At 40.1% G+C, this 26,671-nt stretch overlaps 1 protein-coding gene and 1 non-coding gene across 27 annotated transcripts in view; one reads left to right on the forward strand and one right to left on the reverse strand.

Annotated features, from left to right (window-relative positions):
• ESRRG (estrogen related receptor gamma) overlaps positions 1-26,671 on the reverse strand; it is a 615,477-nt gene that overhangs the window by 303,613 nt on the left and 285,193 nt on the right. The window lies entirely within an intron of this gene.
• Positions 12,127-12,230, forward strand: LOC119868109. The gene has a single exon (XR_005385878.1). It is a non-coding gene; the product is annotated as a U6 spliceosomal RNA (small nuclear RNA).

The raw sequence follows: 26,671 nt of genomic DNA on the forward strand, positions 1-26,671 counted from the left end.
AGAGAGAGAGAGAGAGGCAGAGACACAGGCAGAGGGAGGAGCAGGCTCCATGCACCGGGAGCCCGATGTGGGATTCGATCCCGGGTCTCCAGGATCGCGCCCTGGGCCAAAGACAGGCGCTAAACCGCTGCGCCACCTAGGGATCCCCTCTATATAGGAAGTCTTGAAGAAGATGCAGAAGTCTGGAAAGGGTCCAGCTGGGAAGGATATAGCTTGTATATAATAATATCAAAAATAGCAAGGTAGTGCATGAGGGAGGAGACAGGCCAGGGTGAGCCTCACAATATGGTTGATGAAGAGACAAGTGGTGTACTCAATATGTGCGCCAGCAATACACAGCACAAAGAATATATGTGTAATACACACACATATACACAAACATACACAAACATTTTTGTTTACAAATTAGCCCATTTTCCAAAAAAGCAATACTCGGGAACAAATAGGCTATGCATATAGAAGCTGAAACATAACCCATCTTTACGCACAGCCCTGATCAAAACACGCCAAACCACCGGGCTCTGTTTTAAGACACAAAACAAATTTCAGAAATTAAAGGCAGTAAAACATTGGGTTACTGGATTTCTTTAGCAACACATATGAAGAACTTGAATTCTACAAAGATTTCTTTTTTAACCAGGAGGCTATGGTTGCTCTTGAGAAAGTGTTTGGTATGGGAGAAGATGGAACCTATCAAACAAAATGAGATAATATAAATATTTCATTTAGTCATTATCATCTCTCTTTATGATGATGAGAAGACATTATTATCATATTTTTTATTCTAACTCATAAAAAATGGTCAATCTTCTACATTTGTAATGGGCTACAGCTCACTAATCTTAGTTTGGCATAAAGCTCATACAAACCACTCAATATTTTCAATATAAATGTAATGACTTCTGATTTTAGGGAAAAATAACAATGCTCAAAAAACATCACTGGTTAACTCTAACTTTTCCTATTGGTCACTTATGTAAGTATGTGCACTTGCAAAAAATAAACTTTCTGCATATTCATTATGAAGAAGACGGATGATAATCAGTAGGAGAGACAGCAAATTTCTTCTTGAGGATTAGGCTCCAATTGGTTGAATTTCAACATCAACCTGGCAATTTTACTATTAAGTCAGCAGAAGTGAGTTCTTATACACTATGCCACTTACTACCGGAGAACATCAGGCAAAGGGGAAAGAACACGCTAGAATAAATTGTGCATTATTTCTGGCATTAGTTAAAGGAACAGAGCATTATAAGAAAAAAAATACAGTACCATTGATTTTTACAGGTGTTTAATACAGATAAGCTGAAAAAAGGGTTTCCATTTTAAGCCCAGTGATGGCTAAAGATGCATTCAAATATGTTCAAAAGCAATCTAAAAGTCTTCTAAAATGGTGTTTAAGCTATTCAAGCAAAACGTAAATAGTTTTTGTCGTAGTACTGAGGAATGTAGAACAAAAACAGAGTCCAAGGAGCTGACTCTGGCACACTGCCGACCACTGTAAAATCAGGGGGTCATTAAAACAGAGGTAATACTGTTTATCCATTACATGATCACAGGTTATTTAGAGAAAACAGTAGCAGACTGTCCTTAGAAAGGTAGGAGGCACAATTACCCGGGAAGCCTCCAAGTCCCACTCTCAGAGAAGATACCAAAAGAAACAATCAAATTGAAGACTCAGATACATGTTGAAGAGAGATATTATATAAAGAGACCAAATCCATGATGTTTTCCCTGGTCTGTTTTGGATGCATTTCTTTAAAGCTCATTAGAAAGTATAGAAAACATTTTGCTATTATCCAAAAACACCAACTGGATACAATCAAGTCTTTGCAAAAACCAAATTAGAAAAAAAGTCCACGTCTGCGTGAGCACCGAATGGATAATTTTTCTACTTCACTTATTTCGGGGGACCACTGACGCTCGATTTCTTCAGAGCTCTTTGTACAGTAGGTAACACAATGAGCAGGGCGACAAAGAAAACAACCGTTCTGACCACATGGACGCGGCATTCCTGGATGCTGTAAGACAGGAGAGGTGTTTGCTTTGGGCAGTCCTCACTATGAACTATGATTGGTCTTCCTCATGTGAGCAATGAGTCTTTCTTTCTTAGAAATACATTTTGATAACTCCGGCTCAAATATAAGTCTAATTTCTATAGTTTGTGTCCCTTGTACATTTTTTTTAATCCCCTCCTTCCTCTCCGTGACCTTGGCCAAATACCATCACTTTCCCAAAACTATGATGACCATAATCGTAATTGACAGCAGGGTAGGTGCCCTTGTGTGAACAAATAAGAGGGATTGTGATTAGCTAAAGCCCTCTGGTCAACTGACCAACAAGCATAAATTTAGGGCCCGTTTTCTACGCCATACGGCAATGAGCTGACATAAATGAGGATAAAAAGGCCTCAATACACAAAAGCCACCTTCTCATCAAAAGTATTAGAATAATTACATAGCATCATGTCAACTAGGACAAAGGAACTTGGAACAGTTCAGTGTTAAGCATTGTGTGGTATAAGCTGGAGGAGCGGCCAAAAGTGGGATAGGATTATTGTAAAGATGCCCAGGCACCTACAGATCCCGTGAGCCTTGATGGCGGATTCCATCTGGAGATGCTAAAGCAGAAAGCCCACAACTTGATGCTGCTGTAGGTTAAACTAATGACATGATCAGCTAAGAGTCAGAGCACCTAGAGAAATAACTTTGACAAGTCCGGTTAATGATACTTCTGGATGCAAACCAGCTCAGCTATGTTGTCGATGTGTCTCAGTTTCCACATGCAAAATGTCATGGGACTCCTGTGTGTCATCAGTACTAAGGGGGCATGTAAAGGCAGTCTTTGTAATGTTGGGAACTTAGTAAGATTCTGGAATTTAGTCGTACGTGCAATATTATGGAATTTGATTAAAATGGACGAAGGACTATAATGCAACTCAGAGGCTATCAGAATCTATACTATATGGAGCTATACTAATATATAGATTTTGACTTTAAGTACGTGGGGTGATGGGGTAGCAAGATCACACATTTTGAAGCCAGAAAATCAAGATCCAAATCTTTTTTTGACCAACATTGAGCACCATTTGGTAGGTCATGTAACTCCTCAAGTGGCTTGTCTGTAGAATGGGAAATACAAAAACCTGTCCCTCCCAGGGATATCATTGTGAAGCTCACTCATGTTGATATGTATGAAACTGTCCATAAATGCTTCAGCCCTATACACATATAATGGTTATTATTATTTACTTGGGCTTATACCACAAAGTCCAGCTTATGGAAGGAGAAAATCATTCAGTAAACATGGTCACTCCCTTAGGAAAGAATTCTTACCACTTTTGCAAATTTGAGGAATAGTATCTCCATTGCATTAACTGGTATTTATTAATGCATTATGAACCTCTGCCGTGGCATCTGATTCACAATAAAGAGATTAAGCAGACTAATTTGTCATTTATTTTCCAATGCCTGCTTTCCTGCCCACAGCACCACTAATATCCCAGGAGCACCTCAACCCAATTATTTCCCATTTTGCATTACTTGCTGAGAGTAGCGCTAATGTGCCCAAAAGGCTTTGCTCCTCGGTGATGGGGAAGAAAAAAACCCCCCACAAAACCCTAAAACCAAAAGACAACAACAAAAAAGCTCCTGTTCTGCACACTACAATACTGTTATCATTTGGTGAGAAGAAACATCCCTGGACCACTGGGTCCTATATAGCCATCAAACCAAATTAGCAGCCTGACTACACTGTGGACATGAGGTGCAGACCTCTGCTTATTTGGTATTTGTTTTGGGGGTGAACGGGAATTCCATCTGTAGAATAAAGCCCACAACCTGGAGAGAGCTGAATTATCCCATGCCTATATACACAAACAATTTTGTTTGCTTGTTTGGGGAACTGCATGTCAAAATCACTCAAGTAATTGGCAAATGCAACTTTTTTCTTCTCAAAAAATTAATAACCAGTTGTTTAGCCAACTCCAAATATTAATTTGCAAACTAATTTGTGAATGCTGACACAACTCATTATTAATAGAAGAAGCCTGAAGATTCCTCATTGTCTATGCTTTCTAATCCAGCCTCACAGTTTTCAACCTTACCATGTAATATTTCTGCTACTTTCTTTAGTCTATTTCACTTTGAAAATGTGCTTTTTTGCCTATCCCAGGAGTTTCTGTATTGCTTGAGGCAAAATACTCCAGCGCCGTTCACAACTCTGAACTGTAAACATTTCTCTGCCTTATCCTGCCCAAGGCTCAGAGCCCGTTTAGACGCCTGTGGATAGTTCCAGAAGCATACAAGACTCCACAGAGTTACCAAAAATAATTATTTTCTAAAACTTTCCAATTTTACCAACAACACAAAACTTCTATTTTAAAAATCTGATAATTTTAGCTGTGGGGAGATGCTGATTGAAAACGTGCTGGTTTTTTTGTTTTGTTTTGTTTTATGTCTTGTTTTTGTTTTTGTTTTCCAGAGACAATCAGCTTCAAGGAGGAGATACAATAGATTAAATTCATCTCTATGAGGTTATTTCTCACCATTATTTTCTTAAATCCTCCCTACCTCCCTTCCCCCTCCCACCTCCCCCACGCCTTGCTTTAATCAAGAATAGGAATGTTAGGGGCTTGATGCGGGGAAGAAGCATAGATTAGTGGTTAGCATAATAGCATGAAAGCCAGGAAACACGAATTCTATTCTTGGCCAAGCGGTCTTAGGTGAGCCCATGATTTACAGCCTCAGTTTCTCCATATATAAAAGGAAAGTGTGGCACATCCCTCCTGCAAATGAGAGCTTCACAAATGGTAATATTGTTGAGTGCTGACTACGTGCCAGGCACGGAGCTAAGTAAGCACTTTAAAAGGATTATTTTATTTAATCCTTGGAAGTAGATAATATTGTTATCCTAATTTTACAAATGAGGTGCCTGAGGTATGGAGATGTGAAGTAACTGGACCAGGGATGTGCAGATGGGAAACGCAAAGGCTGAGTTCTAAGCCATAGGCCACTCTGCTCTCTGTTCTGCTGGGTTCAGCATTCTTTGAAAGGGCTCTGAGGAATGGCACAAAGCACATACCAATCCTGAAATTTTTCGAACTAATTGTCCAGATTTTCTCTCTTCTCTTGGGGGTCTGTGGATATCCTCCCAAATGCACACACATGAGCCCACCTGCCTTGGGAGCAGGACCCCTGGGGCTCAGTGGCCCCCCCCCACCAAGGGTTGGGCTACACCTGAGTGCCTCCCCCCTCACCCACTGCAGTTGCAACACAGTGGAGCTTTATCTGCCAACTGAACCCAGGACATGCGGGTCCGGTTGGGCACAGCTGGTGGCAGGAGGCTCAGATTTCTGATGAACTGAACACAATGGAGCAGCACTGTCACACGACCATTATGAAATCACATGCTCGCTGATAATTTTTCTAGCATAAGTGTGTGGACTATTTAAAACTTCCCTCCCTGCCTCCCCGCTCCCCCAGGGGTAAAGTTCATCTAGGGGAATGTCGGCCATATGTCATTTTGCTGTCATTACTTCCTTTGCAAAATGAGTAACAAACACACAGAAACTGGCTTCCAGAGGACAATTTTTACAATTGCTGACAACACATGTACCAAATGGCATACTTGCAAAGTGTAAAAGACCAACCCTGGACCCCTCTGCTCAAACCTGGTGTTTGCAGGAAGAGCCAACCCAAACTTAACCTATATGGAAGCTAAGGGAATGCCTCTTTCACTACTAGGATTCATCTCAGGTATCAGAGCACTTGTCCAAACAAGAGCAAAGATTTAAAAGGCCTTACCACATAATATCTTTGGGGTGCTGTATGAAACATGGTTTTAAAATAAACCACACCGGTGAGTATTTATTAGAAACTGTAGTCACTGAAACGATTTCATAACTGTCAAATTCGTAAGAGCTGTCGATCTTCACATCTCATGATTTTTGGTAAAGCAGTGCTCAGTGAAAATCATCTTTTGTGCATAAGCCAAAAATAAACAAAGAATACTACATTAAAGAAACAAAAATGTCCTGGTACTTAAAGTATCTGGAATAAGATTGCAATTGGTGAGCTTCTCTGAAATTCAAGACTGTTTACATGCAATTGTTAGATCAGTATCTACATGATTAAAAGAACTAAACTGAGTTAAGAAAAGCCTGGTATTCACTCAAAACCTAATTGGAAGGAAGAGGAAAAAAAGAATTATACGTATGACTTTTAAGATGTTGTGAAAAACTTCTCCCTACAAAGAGGGCTTTTAAAGAGGACAAAGAGTGAAGATTTGCTAATAAAGAAAGGCTATTTTTCCAAATAATTCATTAACACAAGGTAGGTCATAGATCAAGGCTTAGGGAAAACATTTTTTGGTCTTTTTATGTTCAAATATTCTCTTTGCAAAACACTTTTTTTTTGGTTCAAAAATCAAAATTAAACAATTTTGTAGCAAAGCATCACATAGTGCAAACTGTTTTTTTTTTTCTTTTAAAGAAAAAAGAAATAAAAAACCCAGGAGCTTAGTGCATCAATATAATATGAGAAACTTTCTTAAAAGAAGAAATACTTTGGGAAAACTTGCCCTGGACACACATCAAATGATTGAAAGTTGTAACAGGCCCTATGAAACTAACTCTTCTCCTTCTTATAAATATTGAAAAAAACAGCTACAAGATGCAAATGAACTGCTGAACTCAATCCTTGGTCTTTAAAATGTATTTCAATAGAATAGCCAATGTATCATCCAAGTATGAAGAAGACGTACAGTAATAGCATTCTGAAAAACGAATTAAGAACACATTGTCATCAACTCCAGCAAAAATAATAAAGGTAGAAAAGATTAAGAGGCAAGCATATCTTTCAGAATTGTAAAATGGGTTTATAGGTCTTCTAATAACAACTTTTACTCAAACCTTACATAAATAGGCTTAGATGATACAAATATTATGTGGGCTGTGTGGACACTCCCAGGTTCCTAATCATGTTTAGGGATTACTTGATAGAACAGAGACATTTCATTCCAATTGGGCCAGGGGATTACAGCAAAGAAACATCTAATATTCCATTTTTTAATTTCATGCATTTTTTATTTACCTTTAATGATGCTGTATATATTCATCATCCTGAAATATTAAAACAGTATGAAAAAAGTAATAAATTGGTGGAAAATTTAGGGAATAGGAATGCAACAGCACGCAAATCATACACTATCAAGTGCTTGATACACATTTAAAATTACTGCCTACTACGGCAAAGCCAAATTCCTAGCAGATTTCTGAAGCACAAAGTCACAATAAGAAGCTCAGCAGAACAGACTGAAATAATAGAATATTCATCCCTCTAATCCATATGCAATTCTTTAGGGCTTTTTTTTTTTTAACAATGCATATGAGGTCTGACTGTATTCAGGATTTAAATAAGTTGTCTCTCTCCTTCCTGCTCCTCTCTATTTTTATGTAAAAAAAATGTATATACAGTTATCATTTCTGCACTGCTGCACCAACGCAGACAAGGTTAGCACATTTCCTCACACCTCAAATGAAACAAAAGCATTTTTAAACAACAAAAGTGTTAAAAAAAAAAAACGCCATTTACTCATCCCACTGAAGTCTCCTGAAACAGCATTTTGGGAAGAAGGAGAGCTGGTGTCATTCCTGGGAGGGTGTGGGGGGAATGAAGTGATGCTTTTGTCTTTTAATTACCAATTAATGGATTGATATAATATTACTTTGAAATACTGACAAGAAGTGCCAGCGGGTTGGCATTTCATCTTTGTTCATTCACCTTCCCTTGCAGAGAGATGAGACTGTCTACCGGGCATTAGTAAATATTTTAACAAGGAACAGAAGATTCCAGAGGCATGAGCCTCCGTCACAAGGCGTGGCGTGAACACTTCTGGGAGGGCACCCTCAAGTCTGACAAAGGCCAGGACACACGGACACTCACTGTCCAGCAGTCAGCTCCACGGGCAAGTGCCTCACAGCCAATGCTCTAGCCGCCCCGTGTTGGCAGCAGTCATGCTTTCCAATGATTTTATTTCGATTTCTTTCTATGTTCTGATTTTTTTTTCTTTAATGAGCACTTACTACCTTATAACAAAGAGGACAACCAACAAATCAGAAACTACCTAAAATGTTACTTATTCTTTAAAGTCTCCCACATATCTTCTTCTTTCAGGGGCTTTGTTCCATTCATCAAAAGAATGGTTCCTCATTTTTTTCCTCCTAAAGATCTTATTTTTGAGTCATCTCTACACCCAGCATGGGGCTCAGACTCACAACCCCGAGATCAAGAGTTGCATGCTCTACAGACAGAGCCAGCCAGGTGCTCCCCTTGCCATCCATCCCTCTTTTATGTTACTATTGCTAACAAATTGCTTATGGTCCAAACCATCTTCTGCCTCGTGGTATGGTCCTCTGCCTTATAAGTGTGACTTTTATAAGATTAAGTCCCTTCAGGACAAAGGCTGGGCCTTCTTTTCTATCATTTTCTCTCTTGTAGTACTAATCATGGCTCTTCCCACCCAGTGGGTGTTTAATAATTTGTTGCTGTCGTTGAATTGATTAAAACTAGTTTTATGAAAGGTTTCTATTTCTGTTAGACTCACGATTTTTCAGCTCACTACTCCGATTAGACATTTCTGCCAATTGCAGATGAACTTAGTTACCATGAATGACGTGAAAGACAGAGATGCAACACCTTCTAGAAATCAACCCGAGAGGGACTTGCATGCCCTACCACCTCAAACGCTGACCCGAACAGAAAAGACAGTGTATAGCTCTGCAGAACAATGAAAACATTTACAGGATGGGGAGCAGATACAAACAACAAAATGTTAGAAATAAAAGCTCCCATTTTCACCAAGCAATAGAAACACCTATAGGATATGATTGGGAGTATGTGACAGAGAGAAGAAAAGAGTTCTTCATTCCTATCTAGGAGAGAGAAATAGGAGTTTCTTTGGGGAAAGAGATGCAGCTATCCCCAAATTTAATAAGTATAAAAGCACAGCCTGGTAAAACTTTAAATGAGAAGGAAAGCCTTAAGGAAATTCTCACAATCCAGACTACAGCTCTTAAAATCCTTTGCCAAGCCCTCTTTGCCATTTGCCTGGCAGTCACACATCACCATTTCTCTCTAGCTCTCACGGCATTCCAGAGTCAAGATAAGCTGAGAATCCATCCGATTTTAATCCAATTTCTTTCTGAACTTTTAGTGCTTATTCCTTTATTCCTCTTGAAAGATATTAAAACACTTGAGGGGAAAGATATTCAGAATATGGAGTGATGAATGCAAGAGGAACAGGAAAGAGCTTACTGCAGCTGATGTAAATTGCAGGAAAAACCAAAGCTAATGTTGTCTTATTACTTCTCTGTCTTATGTCAGAACAAACCGCCTTCGATTCTAATTAGGGCATGATGATCCTATGTACAACATACCGTCTTTTTTTTTCTTCTTTCAGTTCAAGTTCCCACGCCAGTAAGCCCTTGGACTCTAGGCAATCATTCAAGAATTCAGAATCTCAAGTTCTTGGGTGAACCAAGACGTGTCAGTCCACAGCAGGTGTTTCAGTTGCTCTGAGAGTCTCTGCCGAGTACATCCAGCATTTGGCTAAAGCTTCTTACAGACAATCAATCCATGGTTTTGCAATTAGCCACCCAGACTTGTGAGGGTTAATAAATTACCTGGTATTTATAACTGGTGACAATAGGACAAGGTGTCACATATGAGGGGGTAGAGAAAATGGTAAGATTTGGATAATTTAAAGTTCTATGGCCAGTGCCAACTCCATTCACGAAAGCTTGTCTTCCCTTTCTCGTAGAAGTATTCCTTTCCTTGTCTACGGGGTCTCTCCTTATCATTTCTGAACTTTGCTTTCCCTACCTTTGAGGGTAAGTAAGGTAGGAGTTAGAACTGAGGCCAAACACACCCATCTTTGGGAACTCTGGCATAGTAAGTCGCAGGATGTCAGACTGGGATCATTTCACTTCCTCTATGAAGACAAAGATGTATTTTTTTGAAGTTGTTTGAGGGTGACATTATTTGATCATGGATTTCAACCTACGCCACTCTCCTAGAATGGAGTTTCCTTATGAAATAACGATACTCTCTAAAAATCTAAATGGATGACCAATTTTATAAAATAACTAACACTTGGAGGAAACCAACTTTTAACAAACCCAATTAAAATCAACTCCGGTGTAAAAAAAGGATGATAAATAACAACAGAAAATACATCATTTGAAAACAAGTAATGGTTAAGGTTGTAACTGCACTTCTTAGCAGAACGCTCAGACGTTAGTAAATTTAAAGAGAGATGTACTGAAAGTAGTAAATATTTTTTTTCCCAGCCCTTCCCTCTTCAGCCAATCAAGCCCATTGGCACACACTTGTTGTTTAACAAAATGAATTAGGCAGGTGTGTGGAAGGCTTATCTTTAAGACATCAAGGATTTATGCTACTCCTTAGGCTGGGGCTGCTTCCGGGTATCATGGATTATCAGTGTGTTCCTTCATTTATTTATATAAATGGGCCAATGGCTGTTGAAACACTTCAGAGCACTTAACTAAAGCAAACAAAGCTCTTGAACTTTAAATATCCAACAAGAGAAGCCATTGACAAGTGAGACTTTACTTAGCAAATCTCAGTATCATTTGGAACCTTAATACAATCTTCCAGATTTACAAAGAGGGCACACAACCCAGATATTTATCTTAACTTAGGCTCCACGTAGAAGATACTATCCTGACTTGAGACCAACTTCAAAATATAATGCTGCCATCTAGTAGTTCTACTTGCTCTCTTTAACTGTTGCTGTGACTGAAGATAATCTACCCACAGAGAGCAGGGAAAGAGGGTCTTGACTTGTATTTTAGCCTTCTAGCATTTTGATTTCCTCTCACTACTCAATCCTTAAACTCAGATGTATTTCAGAGAAAAAGTCTGTAATGGGAAACTTAGCTTAACATCAGAGTACCTGGGACGCCTGGGTGGCTGAGAGGTTTGGTGCCTGCCTTCGTCCCAGGGTGTGATCCTGGAGACCCAGGATCGAGTCCCGTGTTGGGCTCACTGCATGGAGCCTGCTTCTCCCTCTGCCTATGTCTCTGCTTCTCTTTCTGTGCCTCTCAGGAATAAATTAATAAAATCTTAAAAAAAAAAAAAAAAACCATCAGAGTACCTGGATTTCCACCCCAGCATTCCCATTATCTGAAAGACTGTGCATAACCTCACTGACTTTGCCTGAGAACCATGTCTCTGATCTGTAAAAGGAGGAAACAGGATCAAATGCAAAGACCCCTTTCAACTCTACTCACCAATTATTCTACTATTTAATGTATTTACAATGATGACATCGATTTATGTTGGTGGCTAGAGAAAGAGGGACACTGTACTGTTGCATTGAGAGTTATATAAAATATTCTCAAAAAGTAGCAATGGCTTCTTTGTGTTGTTTCTTTTATATTTAGAAAGAAACAAATTGCATGTCTCTCTGGCGATTTTTGAAGATGTTGATACCATGATCACATTGGGAATGTTCGAGAATCATCCTTTATATTTCCCTTTGGAATTCTATATCTTACTTTAGTTACTTGGATATGGCTTTGCTCTAGTGCCAGGAGGAAAAACACAAAAGAAAACAAATCCTGGGACACCTGGGTGGCTCAGTGGTTGAGTGTCTGCCTTTGGCTCAGGGCATGATCCTGGAGACCTGGGATCAAGTCCCACATCGGGCTCCCTGTGTGGAGCCTGCTTCTCCTCTCTCTACCTGTGTCTCTGCCTTTCTCTCTGTGTCTCTCATGAATAAATAAATAAAATCTTAAAAAAAAAAAAAAGAAAACAAATCCTTTTTAAGAAATTTAAATCACTCAATCTTATTTCCATTTTCCTATACAGGCTGACAAATTAGTTGAATTTCAGCTCTTCCTGAACTTTTAGGTTTTCTAATTCAAACCACTTGCTTATCTTCTCATCTGGAGTGTCAGAGCCACCAGGTTTCTGGTGGGAGCACAAGCTTTCTTTATAGGGTTCAAGGCATTAGACTTAAAAGAGATTTTGCAGGAAAATGCAAAACTACTGGCTATTGGACTGTGATTTAATAACCTATAGTTTAAAAAGCATTGCAGTTATGTTGGTTTCAGCAGCACATATACTAAAATTGAAATGATACAGAGAAGATTAGCATGGCCCCTGCATAAGGATAATGCACAAATCTGTGAAGCATTCCAGCTGTTTGTGCGTGGCCACACCACCCTCAATGTGCTGGGTCTCGTCTGATCTGGGAGGCTAAGCAGGGGGGAAAGACTGACTAGTTACACTCCAGGTGCTGTAGGCTTAAAACATTTTTTTAAAGGTAAAAACATTAAAGTACTATGCACAACTTTTGCTACTTATCCACTGCCCTCCATTACAATGAACCTGTTAGTTTTATACATCCTTTACAAAATGAACCTGGCTGGAGCTTTACAGGCTCCCAACTGCAAGATGTTTCTCTTCTTTATCCCTTTTCTGATAGAACCACAGCCACTTAACAGTGGAGCAAAGTCCAAAGCATCTGGGAAATGATATTCTTTGCAACGCATTCCTCAAGGACTGCCATTTCAGGAAGCCATGCCAAGGTCTTGTCACATGCCTTTCTGTGTTTTAAACTTCTTTTTCCTCTTCCTTTTTTTTTTTTTTTTTTTTGTAAAAGCTTGTATTAGAGAGAGTTTGAACAACTGAATGATAAAATGTAGTCTTAGGCCCAGATGCTGCAGGGAATGGCTTTTGAAATTCTCCAACATACTAAGTTATAATTGGGTTTTAATGCATAAAATGGCTGAGTAATTTAAATGTTTAGAAAAGAAAACAGTCTTTCCTAGAGTTTATGAAGTGGGAAGCCTATTTCTTATAATGATTAACTGTGAGTCATCATTTCAAGCACAAGCATCCACTAGCATATGCTCCAGATAAGGGGTGCTGAAGGCACACAACAATTTACCAAACTAGTGTCTTATTATGATGGCTGTAGCACATTTTTGTCTGTGAAATGAAGACAGGGAAGTAACAAACCATGAACCATGTTGAATTTGCTGTCTACTCGCCCCACCTTACAAAATGAAGAAGAATGTTTCAAAGGCATATATGCAATGTCTGTCTGCATGTGGCCCTGCTTCAAGACAGAGATGCTACTAGGATTAGAAGGTCAGTAGCCTACAGAATTTGTCACAGTGGCCTAGAGATCTATTCTCGATAACTTGATCCGTCTGGCTGCTTCTTATAAAAGATCTCTTTATTGTCAGGTTTGGGCCCCATACCAGGAAAGCCATGATAGTGATGGTGGGCCCTCTTCCCTGCTTCATGGCCACGTATGCAGAAAATGTGGGCAAAGTTACCACTACATATCATTCTGAAAGCTCTGGGCCAAGAGACCAGTCCCTCTTGCACATTCTTCCTGCCTTTTAAGACAAGGTTTGAATGGAGAAATCCTTGCCCTGAGCTCAGAAGAACAGTCTGTAGGAATGAGCTCCACCACTACTGTTTACATATCTGAATACTGCTTAGATGTTCTCCTGGTAAAAAGAAAACCGTAAAATATCGGTAATAATACCCACATTGAGTTGTTGCAAGCGTCCGATAGGATAATGCAGGCAAAGATAGAGCATAAGGAGCTTTGCAAATGCAGTGTGTTATAGGGACATGAGGCCTCTGAATTTGCTAGCAATGGTTCAGAGACTAAAAGGAGGAAAAGAGCCAGAAAATATGAGATGGTGGATCCCAATGTTTGTTTGTTTGTTTTTAAAGATTTTGTTTATTTATTCATGAGAGACACACAGAGAGAGAGAGAGAGAGGCAGAGACACAGGCAGAGGGAGAAGCAGGCTCCATCCATGCAGGGAGCCCACTGTGGGACTCAATCCCGGGTCTCCAGTATCAGGCCCTGGGATGAAGGTGGCACTAAACCGCTGAGCCACCCGGGCTGTCCTCAAGGTATATTTAATGCAAGACAATAAGCTAATAAAGAATGAGACATGTCAGTTTGGTTCCTATTGATGCTGGAAGTGTGCACACTCAGTAGAGCTAAGCAACCATGGGTTCAATCCAGTCTCTGGATTGAATAGCTGGGGTGACCTCAGTGAGGTTGCCTATACTCTAGGAAGTTTTTTATTTTTATTTTTTATTTTTTAAAAGATTTTATTTATTTATTCATGACAGACAGAGAGAGAGAGGCAGAGACACAGGCAGAGGGAGAAGCAGGCTCCATGCAGGGAGCCCGACGTGGGACTCGATCCCAGGTCTCCAGAATCACACCCCGGGCTGGAGGCAGCACACTAAACTGCCGGGCCACCGAGGCTGCCCTCTAAGAAGCTTTTTAGATAAAGACTTAAAGTAATATGTCTCCTTGGCATCAACATCCTAACAAGGACCCTCTGGAAACATAATGGTACAGGATCCTCAGGCCAGTACTGAAAGGTAGATAGTCGTAGGCAGATGAGTTTCCCGTTACTAACTGAGTCCCAGATTCAGTAAGAATCCATTAGCTCTTCTGTGGCAAGTCCTTCCCAACGGATGTAGCCAACTTATTGTCTGAGTTGAAGGGTCAATCAATGTCAAATCCGTAGCATATACTCAGGAGTGTAAACTCCCATTCAAGTTTCTTATATTTCCCTTGCTAACAAAACCAGGGAGCAGCAAGATGAACCTGCTCATATGTTGAGATGTAAAGGGAGAGCAAGTAGAGGTACATTGAATTTAAGTTGAGTTTTAATGATAAAGTGCTCAAGTCACCATGATCTAAGCAAATGGTTAAGGAAAAAACACACACACATGCATAGAGACACACAGACGGTGTGCAATCAGTAAGTCAACGCACACTGGCTAAAAGTACAATCTAATACAACACATTTATCTGGGTTGGTAAACATATAGCACACTGAACTGCAGTATCGGAATCAAGTGCGCAGTATGGAATAACGCATGCTGGCACACCTACTGACCTTGAGGGGTAAGTCCTAGCTGTGTGATCTGAGCTTACCGGCTATACTGAGCACAATTTACCACTTGGCTTAGGAGTCAAGATAGGTGATAAGTAGAGGTTAGTGATAATATTGCTAGTATATTATTAGCATATTCTTGGATATCATGTGAAAATTGTTTTAGAAACATTTCTCAATTTAATTTCATCCTTATACTATTAAGCCTTTTAGGTAAATATTATTTTTTTAATATTTTATTTATTTATTCCTGAGAGACACAGAGAGAGAGAGAGGCAGAGATACAGGCAGAGAGAGAAGCAGGCTCCATGCAGGAGCCCGATGCGGGACTTGATCCTGGGACTCCAGGACCATGCCCTGGGCCGAAGGCAGGCGCTAAACTTCTGAGCCATCCCGGGATCCCCTAGGTAAATATTATTGATCCCATTTTGCAGGTAAGGAAACTGAGCGTAAGGGACCTAATGTTTCTGAATCCAGAGATCTTGCTCTTAATTTTAGGCCATACTACATAAATTTCAATTTCAGGTTGGATCTGAGTCTTTAGTAGAATTGCTTCTGGTCCTTAGTTCAAAAAGGAACTTGAAATTATTCCTTTGTACTTTTCCATAGTTTCATTCTAGAAGGGATTGGAAAACTCTGCAACGATCAACTGGCCAAGTAGCCATTGGTCAGTAACCTTCAGTATCTACAACTGGGGCAGAATTTTCGTGAGAGCACATTAAGTTCCTCTCTCGTTCCCAGCTTTATCAGAAGGAGAGTGACCCTCACTGCCTGTCACAGACTTTGACATTGAAGTATTGATTGCTTCAAAACTGAAAGGAAAATACAGCTCAGATTTATAGGTTACTATCATAAAAAACCTTGGAAGAATTATTTATACTAAATGGTAACAGTGTAAAATTCTGTGTATAAAGGAATTATGGTGATTTTTATTTCCTCTTTTAGGTTGGTCTGTATTCTTAAAATATTTTACAATAGATATGCATTATCTCATTATTGGAAAAGTTATGTTAAAAATAACATGGGCATACACTGGTCTGACGATTTTATTTACTAATAAGTCTCCAAAATGTTCTCTTATATATAATAATAAGACATCTTATTCTGTTCTTTTTAAAGACTTATTAAAATGTGACCTGTAGTTACGTTATATTTATTTTTATTTCTTTCATCTGCCGGTAACTGTGGGGAATGCCGTGATAAAAAAAATCCAAGTTCTAGGGGTGCCTGGGTGGCTCAGACGCCTTCTGCTTAGGTAGTGATCCCAGGGTCCTGGGATCGAGTCCCACATCGGGCTCCCTGCATGGAGCCTGCTTCTCCCTCTGCCTATGTCTCTGCCTCTCTCTGTGTGTTTCTCATGAATAAATAAAATCTTTAAAATAAAAAATCTAAACTCTGTCCCTCACTAACTGCATGACCCGGAGTAATTTAACCTCCCCATGAATAAAAATTTTTATTTCCTTGCAGTGAGGTGAAGTTTCTTAAAATTCCCTAGCCCTCCTTAATTTCTCTTCCCTCTTGTTTAATATAGAACTTATTTCATATAAGCTGTTTGACATGTAGCCTTTCTTAAATTGCCTTTTGGTGTATTACTCAGTTTTACCAACTGGTCAATGAATAAATGAATAAAAGGGTATACAATTAAGGTCTATAGTGTCAGATTGGATGTATGGAGAATATGAAAAGTAAATGAGACCTGGTCACTCACAATCAAGTAGGACCTAATAGATTCATATAAATAACCACAAATATAAGTTAAATGCTAAGGGAAATTGGGGAAGGGTCAGGTTAACTCCAAATAGAACAGAAAGCAAGAAAGACTTTATATATAAGGTGGCACTGGAGAAGGGCCTTGAAAGATGGACAGCATTTCATAGGCTGAAAATTGGGGACCCAGGCAAGAAAGAATATGAACTTTTGCCTTCTCTTTTATATCTCTAGCTCTTAGTAAGGTGTGTACACAAATGATTTTCCACTATTTTGTTGCTCATCATTCTCTGCTTAAACCTTAAGTCTTTATTGGTTGAAAGTAATAATGATGGAACATCTCTCACGCCCAAGAAAGAACCAGAATTTGAATTTAGGGGCCATTTCCCAGAGGGAGGAGAGTTGGGCTGGAGCCTGGGACCTTTATAGGCTTCTTAGGTATGAAGGAAACATTCTTTTGATACATGACAAAGTCAAATTTTTATATTCTGCAAATTTAAGGACAGAAAGCAAGTTGAGTTTTTGTTTGGTTGATTTGGGCTTCAAACTCTGGAAATACCTTAGTGTAGAATGTTTTTACTTGCTTTCTGTTTGGTTGGTTGGTTCGGGTTTTTCTGCAAAGTACATCCTTCCCCCAAAAAAGATATGCAGGAGCAAATGGAGGCCATGCTACCTAACCTATGTTTTCACATCTTCCAGGTGGGGTTGCTTATACTACCTACATCAGAGGATTATTATTCAAAATATCTAGCAATATTAAAAGCTTTATAAGTGTTTATGACAAAGGAATGCATATACCCTCTCAACAAAATCATCTAATTCTTCGTGGGGGTGGAGGAGGTGCATGCACATGCACATACACACACATACACACCCCACATTCTTTTCTTTAACATTTTAGAGACAGCTTGTTGCCTCTATATGTATTGGCGTTTGTATTCTCAACAAGTAGAAAACGTAGGCACAGTGCATTAACCCCCAAATGAAAAACTGGTCATAAGGAAGTTATGTTACATTTTTTTCTCATCTAATTAACAGGTGAGACCAAAGGTTGTATTTCAGTGACCAATAACTTCACTACTGTCTTTTTTTTTAGGGATGCTGGAATCAGTATGTAAAGAATGCTATTCTCTCTCCAGTGGCACATCGTTTATCCTTACTCCTTTATTAACCCATTGTCTTAGTCCACATTGTTTTTATAACAGCTGATTGTGGCACACAGCTCAGCGAACATTTGTCGACTCCCAGGTATCCCATGGGTAGGGATACAAATGCAGCATTAAGGATCATCCTATGTGATATACACAAGGAAAAAGGCTCAAGTCCTTGTTAAAGAGAAAAAAACAAAACTATGGAAAATAAGTATATGCCTAAGTGACACTTATTAGAAGATGAAGCTGTCTCAGTAGATACAAATGACATTGATAGCATGGCCATAGAATTCACCATCTAATCAACAGCCTGTTTGGGATTAACCTGGAAAATTCATTTCTTTCTAATACTATATCCATTACTTGCAGAACACCAGAGTTCCTGCCACGCTGGAGCATGTCAGTGAACACATAAGTACAGGCAAGCAGAAACCTCCAATGCTAGGAGTAATTGGGCGTGGGGGTTCCTTGTTGTCATTGTCATAGTCATCACCATCATCATCATCATCATCACCATCATAAGAGGGCCATTCACTGACCCCCAACCAAACACTTTGCTAAACTCTTCCAGAAACACTGTCACTTAATTTTCCACAACTATGCTCTTCCCATTTTACTGATGAGGAAAAGAGGGCAGAACAAGTTTAAGTGGCATGTTGAAGCTCACAGCTAGTAAGCAAGGAAGTCACATTTTGAACCCAGACCTGGCTGACTCCAAAAAGCCTCACCGTTAACCACCCCACGTCACCACCTTCCTCATCTTCTAGAGGCTTTATGGGACGAAGCAGTGACTGAAATAGCTGTAAACCCCCGAACACAAAAAAACTGTGCTATTGGTAAGGCCTGCCAAAAAGGCCACGTTCTGAAATGAAAGCATTAAGGCGCCGACAAGAACACACACACACACACATACACTCCGGGATTTTATTAGCATTTTCTTCCCTGCTGAAACTTTGAATGCGGCCCTCCAATGTATTCATCGCAAGGTGCCATTAGGGCCGGGCTCACTTCAAGTGTTACCCATTCATGAGCACATTAATAACATAGTTAATATGAAGTGTTTAGAGCCTCTGCATCGGTGACAAATACGACTCAGCCGAATTTCCTGACCACTGAGGCCACGGAGGAACAATTTGGTAGATTTCATCAAGAGTTCTAATTATGTTCCTGTCAAGTCGAGAACGAAGTAATCCATAACTGGGGGGTGCTGGAAGACAGTGGCACAGAAGAGTAATTTATGCCTCAGACAGCGGGCCCTTTCTGTAGTTAGCGTGCACAACGCCTGACTAACAAGTGGGTTCAAAGAGGAATGTATTAGGGGAAACACAGCCCTCTCGGTTGGAGAGGCCTGTCAGGTGTAAGCTTATGAGGAGTTATGAGGTAATGACTTCCAGAAGTCTTGTTTATACAAGCATCTGGAGTTCAGAGCTCTCGGCAGGGTCGGAACTGCGGGTTATAAGATGTAGGATATCAGCTCCAAGCCTCTCTCGGACTCTTTCTTTCCTTTTTTTTTCCAACTGCTCCATTTGAGCCCCAGTCTCCTGAGAGGATTTGTGGGCAGACTTTTAAGTGTGACAGGAGGGATGCTGAATGGAGCGAGCCAATGAAGAGTCAACTTAGGGAATAGATTTTTTAAAAATAACAGTTCAATCCTCAGATAGCATGATCATCAGAGATACAAGGATATGGTTAGAAGAGGGAGGGAGGGGGGGGAAAGGCCCCTTTTATGAAGCTATAAATAATGTGCTAATGGAATGTGCAAAGGAATTGTTAGGAACAGTAAACTGAAATGTCACAATACCCCTGTGCGCTCCCACCCCCACAACTGAACTATGGGACAGACAATTAGAAAAGACTGGGGCAGGAGAAGGAAGGGGGGAGGGAGGGCGTCGTGCAGTTTTGAGTGATTTTCCACTGCCATCTATATTGGGATGCAGCTCCTGTTCTCTCCAACAGGGTAATTTTATACATGGCATTCTTATTAAATATTTCAGAGGGGGGAGGGGAAGGAGGAGGAAGAGTTATGTGTCTGCTGCCTTTTTTTTTTTTTTTTCTTTTTTAAGAGTTAAGGCTGGTAATGTTAGCAGCCGCTTGGTTATTATTACCGATCAGTTGTTAATTAAAATAAAATGAAGCTTTTTAAACTTCAACACCGTATTGCAAATTATGCAAAAGACACAACTAATTGCATTATTAGCAAAAATTACATTTAAAAATAGCTCCGCACAAAGAACTAAAATTATCTAATCTAAACTTGCTTCTACCAAAGGAAGCCTGAGGAGACGGAGCTCTGGGGGAAAACAAGGGTTTTTCTGTCTCTCATTCAACAAAGGGAGAGACAGAGAGACAGAGACAAAGAGAGAATAAAGCCTTAAACTTTATTACTAAATATTAATGGAAACGACAAATACATTTGAAATTGCCTAAGATAAACTATTCGATAACAAGGTTAGGTCATTCTCACCCAACACAATAGGATATGCATTTGGACGTAGTTCATTCTTAATTATCTACAAATAATTTTCCAGGCAATGGGTTGAAGGAAACCAGGGCTCATTAATATTAATAAGACCTTCTTGGGTCTTTAAATGTAAGGCTTGGTTAGAGATAGGGTAGAAATAAGCCCCCAAATGCAAAGAAGGATATCTGTCATTCACTGGCTATTCACGTGCTATATATCTGTGCGTGTGTGTGTGTGTGTGTGTGTGTGTATTTTTTAAGTTAGAAGACTATTAATCACAGTTGTTTTCTTTTTTTTCCCCAAGTTGGTTCTTTCATACGGGTGGATAGCTGAGAGCCGCCAATATCTATAAGTGAATTTTCATGCTTTATTTTGTGACACAGAGACCTCAAGGTACCCACAGGTCCCTTTGGGCTCACTCACCGCCACCATACAACTGGCTTCATACTAACACAAAGGAAGACGGTGCGTTCCTCTCTGCAAGCAAGCACTGCTAAATGGCTCAGTTGGTATCATTGTACATTTAGTATCCTTTGGATTAACTTTTTTTTCCTCTCCCCTGCCCTCCCATGTTTAAAGCCACCGTTATTTCTCAGGAACGACACCTATTTTAGCAAAAGTAGAACATTATATGGACGAATGGACAATGACGGAACACATTTTAGGGAATTCCTCTGGCTCAACATGGATGGAAGCTACCAAGCTGAATGGAAAGTTCCTTTTGACTATTAGTTTTGTCCAGGTTCCTCCTAAAAGTGGAGAATATAAGCATTATTCTCCTAAGTCACAAGAGAGAAAGAAGTTACCTACTGAAATGTCATCCTGCTTCAGAGTCACCTACATAAACCCTTTTAATAAACAATAGGGTCCGGGGAGCATCTTATACGTAAGAGCTCTGGAAATAAAAGCTGTAAGCTACTTTGGTAGAATGATCGTATTAGCTAATGAGTAAACTGGCTAACCTGACAGCAAACCCCGACACCCAGAGTCTGGCAGAGGACAAGCCTATCTCATTTTGCTTTATTCTTTTTAAAAAGTCCTCCACCATCAGCCTCACTTTTTAATTTGATTTCATTTTTTGTCCCTCTAGGTTGTCCACCAAGATTAAGGGGAGTATCAAAACAACTGAATAGAACAAATGAACAATTGAAAGGCAAGGACTGCACTAAAACTCCCATTGCAGTAGGCAACCTGGGCTCACAATGCTCCACCACTTTGCTCTGAAGTTCCAGAACTGATCAGCTCAATCCTCATTCATCCCGTGGAATGCCTTGCCGATAGTAAGTGCTCAAAAAAATTACCTGTGGATTGGCCTTTTTGCAGGGAAAATTGGATATTTTATCAAAAGAACAAAAACACTGCCCTTCAGATTTTTAAAAAATATTATTCAATCACACAATATTTTGAAGATGTGTAATTTAGAGATAATAGATCAGGCAAGAAAATCCGTTTGGTCACAAAAATTCAAGGATAAGATCCAGAGCATTTGAAATCCAGTTCCAAGGCTGCAGGTATCATCACCAGCCATAGCAACAATCTTCTAGGCTGTTTTGTTTCAACAATAATTATAAGATATCTGTTTGCAGATCTGTATGTTGACACTTTACTACTTCTAGGTAGCCTGGCCATTCTTCAAAATCTGGACGCATCACTTCTTTGAAAAAGTTGACATATAAAATTGGCCAGTTAGTACCCTCATTGCTGTTCTTTTTTTTTTTTTTTTTTTTTTTTTTTACCCCACTTTAAAGGAATAGTCAGTAGGCACTGCTAAAGGCTAAATTCCGGGGAGCGAAAGATCATCTGTCTCAATCAAGGTAGTTAATCCAATTACCAATTTCTCTCAGTATAGTTGCCCTCAGGCTACTGTATATCATTGTTCATCTGAAAAGTGTTCTTCAGAATCTTTGCTGGGGAAAACCTGCCAGCACTGTGCTACCCATTCATAGCTCTATAGAACAAGCAGGTGTCAACATAATAGCATGAGTAATGCATATGTTGAGGCTGGCTTGGGGAGAGCCCTGAATGTCATGCTATGGGGTTATTCTTTTGCAGTAGGAGGAATGGGGCACTGGACATCAATGCTGAGATGAGACCAAGGGTCTCAAGTTCCTCTTTTTAGAAAGAACAAATGGGACAGCAATGTCCCACCAAGAGTACCACAATCAGGATGAAATAAAATATTGCGCAGTTAATGTACTTTTCAAGCTGTAAAACTGGATAAGAAAGAGAGTCAAGGTGACGTGGGAGGTTTTTCTCACTGTGGATGTTGGAATAAAGGGTGAGCCATTAACAAAATCAAATCATCAGAAGTGATAGCTTGGACAGGAAGGGAAGAAAAACTGAAAAATGGGCATGTGGAGCTTCAGGCAGCACATCCAGGTGGCTTTGACTAGCATTTTGGAGGGTTACTGGAAATTAGATGACAGTTCGAGCCTGGAATGTACAAATGGTATAACACGCAGAGACGTAAGCTTTGAAGCCCCACTCGTAGAACAATGATAATAACAGATGTTGGCAGTTGAGTAGCAATGGAAACACAATGTCATCTAAAAAATAGGGAGAAATTCAGGCGAGTATACGATCAGATAAGTTGAGGAACAAAGAAGTATTAAATATAGCAGAGTGTTCAAGAGTATGGGAACTCAGAAAAGATCAATGGATCCCATGATTGGAAGTCACTGGCGACCACGGAGACAGCAACAGAAGGAAAGTGGTGAGGCACCACCAGATCACAAGTAGATTGTGATCATTTGGTGGAGACCAGGTTCATAAAACATTTTTATGAGAAAATTGAAGGTGAAGGAAGTAAGAAAAGCAAGGCAGCTCTATGAATAGCTATCAGGGTGTGGGAAGTTTTGTTTGTTTGTTTGCTTGTTTGTTTTATTTCTTAGAGTAGAAAAGGGGTCATTGGAACTATAGGAATTCAGTATGTATGGGACCAACCCATAAAGTTAAATCTCAGAGAACCTAGGCAGGATTGGGATTAGCTTTGGCAGGGAGGCGTGTTTCACCAGCGGTGGAGAGGAGAGACGATCCCAAAAACTCTATTGAACTTGACAACGGAAAAGAGTGGCAAGATGAAGTGTGTGACAATGTCCAGTCCTTTAAAAGAATTACAAGGTACCAGTAACAGGAGTCACGTGAACTAGAAAAACACAGCTCAAAAAGTAAGTGGCTCTAATATTTATATTACAACATAGAACAGGGATCTTAGCTAGAGCTTTTTGGTGTTTTATAAACAAAATAACTGCTTGATATATTGAAGTTTCTAATTCTGTTTATCTCATTGTTCTGGAATCATGTGGACTTAGCTCAACAGAATCACACTGTATCAAACCACAGAGTTAAGAAACATATATATATATGTTTCTTACATATATATATATATATATACACACTGAATTATGTATTTGTCTCTCAAACAAATACAATATTTTAGGCACTTTAGGTCCTGCTTATGCAGGGTGAGTGAAGAAGTCAATGATGCGATTTTAACAAAAATCTGGAATGGTAAATAAAAGATAAATTTCTATCACTAGACTGATTTTCACACCTAACAAAAATAGTGAAGGTAATCTAAGCTTCACAAAACAGAAGCTTCACCTCAGACCTATTAATAGCAAATCATTTTAGAAATCAAAAACTTTGTTGTCCTCTTCTCCTTTATTGTGGTTATACCTTTTGGCTTCACATGACAAGAATCAGTTCTGTTAGTCTCCAATAAGCAAACTGGAGGACAGAGAGAATAAAATGAAATAAGAAAATTAGTTTCCTCTCTCACCAGTGAGTTAAAACCCATCAGCAGCAAGTCGTTGAATTTAACTGCGCATCTCTTATTATTTTGTTTTATTTTATTTTTTTATTGTTTTTATTTCTACAATCATAGGCCTAGCAAGACTGTCATCTCCCAGCAGGAGCCTGGCACTAACACAATGGGATGACCAGCTAGGCAGCAGGAAAACAGGCGAGCTCTCTCTTCTTCCCTCTCTGTTGTATAAAAGGGGCTTGGCATGAATGAGTTTTACAACAGCCACCAACCATTTCTTATTTTTTTCTGAGCAATCATCAATATCAGCATCAAGTGGTGTGGTGGTTCTGCAACACATTGTGGCAGCAGAGTGAGCCCAGCATGCAAACGTTTTGGCTAATTTAAAATCCTTGTGCAGCCGAATCAAACATGACAAGACGATGGCAAAAAGAGAGGCTATTATCCCCAATGAGAGCGGGTGGACGGCTGAAATTGGTTTGAGTGGCAGAGACAAAAGAGGGGGAAAGAAAAGAAATAACCAAGAATGATAATCCCAGATAAAACAGGCTGCTAGATATACAGGTATACCCATGCAAAGACTCTCTCTCTCTCTCTCTCTCTCTCTGTCTCTGTCTCTGGGAAGAAAAGACAATTGCTTCCAAGCTTTAGTATTGGGCAGATCAAGCATAAGACAATATAACAAGAAGGAATATCAAATAAACTACCATATGACAAAGCACTGGTCCATTCACAGGTAAAAAAATATATATTGAACTTTAAAAAATTTAAAACTTTCCATAGACATTTCCAATTTTTAGAATACTAAAACTGCTATTTCATGCTTGAAGGAATGCACTGATATCCAATTGTCATTTCTAGGAAGAGAAGTGGGGAGTCACGGATTTAGGTCTGGCAAATCCTGACATAAACCAATGAGTTTGTGCCCAGAGCCTAAAGGTTTCCTCAAGTCATCAAGAGAATCTGAGGAGACTACTGCAAGATGGTGATATAGGAAGATCCTGAATTTGCCTCTTCCCACAGACACTCTGAATAAGACCCACTGAAAAAGACCTGAAAGCTAGATGAACTACTTCTCCACAACAAAGATAAAAAGATCACATCTAGACGGGCAAGAGAGGCAGAAACATGGTCTTGACAAAAAACTACTGGGGGCAGCGACACACAGTAGGAAGGGATCTCACCAGTCTAATGTTTCTTTCAGAGAAGTGTGGGGTTGACATCCTAGAAAAGGCACCCCAATCTCTGGGATATGCATCAGAGAAGAGCCACCCAAACACCTGGCTTAGAAAACCAATAGGACTGACATCCAAAGTACCCACAATGCTGTAAGAAACAGATTCCCCTTTTAAAGGATTCATGTGTAAGCTCACTTAACCCAAGAACCAGCAAAAAACCCCAGTGGTTTGAAAAGTGCCTAGACCATATATGATGGAGATTCATTTGTTGATGTAAAAGCACCTGCTAGAGGAGGAGGGAATAGTTGAAAGACTCCCCAGAGATGGAAGTGGTAGCCAATGCCATTTCTGTACACTCTATCTACCCAGCTGGCACAGGTGGCTAGCTTAGAAGCAGCACCATCCTATGGCCTCAGTCAGTGGGGGTGAGCAGTCATGGCACTATCCCACTGCCTTGCTGAAGCCAGAGGCTGTGGATGGCTGCAGCACTGTCCCCCCACCCCCACCCCGCTTCCTGGCTACAGCAGGCCAAGAGCAAGCAGTCATGGCATTCTCCCACTCTCTGCCTTGGGCTGGCAAATGTAAGCAGTTGTTGCCTTCTCCCACTCTCAGCCTAAAGCCAGCCTGCATGCACAGACAAGGCATTCTCCTGCTGCATTCCTGAATCCCGCAGGTGGACACAGTCAAGACATTTCCAAAGCCAACAAGTGTGCCCTACACCCTACAACCTCCAGCTGCCCTGCTAAAGTCAGTGTACACATGCAGTCCACACAGAGGACACCACTAGATCATCTGGCCCTGGTGGCCAAGATGGCTTGCATTCCTGCACTCCAGGGGAATGTAACAAGCAGAAGACAGTTCTGGGCAGGCCACCACCCCCAGGGCACCACAGACAGCAGACTGAAACATGAATCCAGTCTTCCTGGGGCAGGGGGGGGTGGAGAACTATTTATTTAGGTGATTTATTTATCTGCGTGAAGGACAGGCCTTGGGTTTCCTATACATCTAGAGGGTAAAAAGATCCTCCTTGTAAATGTAAGCAGGGAGACACCATCTTTGTGCATACCCTTGGCCTCCCTACAGATTGACAAGACGTTCAGAAAGAGAGCCCAATTTTCACAACTGTGGCCAAAGGAACACACTCAGATCACCTGGTCTGAAGGCCAATAGGGATTACAATCAAAGTTCCACAGGACCATGTATACTTGCATACTTTAAAAGATGCTGCCTGAGGGTCTGGCTTCCAGTCAGCCTAAAACTAGGTACTAAATGAGATTCCTTTATTTGGAACCCTGATATATCTTGGCAAATCCTCAGCAACAAGGACATATCAAGAATAGACTAGGTGGGTTAGGCAATCACAAGGATTTGAGAGACAACCAAGAGCTAGGACAAGGTTGAACAAGAAGCTTCATCACCTGCTCAAAGCCATTCCTTTAAG

Source organism: Canis lupus, chromosome 38 (assembly GCF_011100685.1).
Source record: "Canis lupus familiaris isolate Mischka breed German Shepherd chromosome 38, alternate assembly UU_Cfam_GSD_1.0, whole genome shotgun sequence".
NCBI classification, from domain to species: Eukaryota; Metazoa; Chordata; class Mammalia; order Carnivora; family Canidae; genus Canis; species Canis lupus.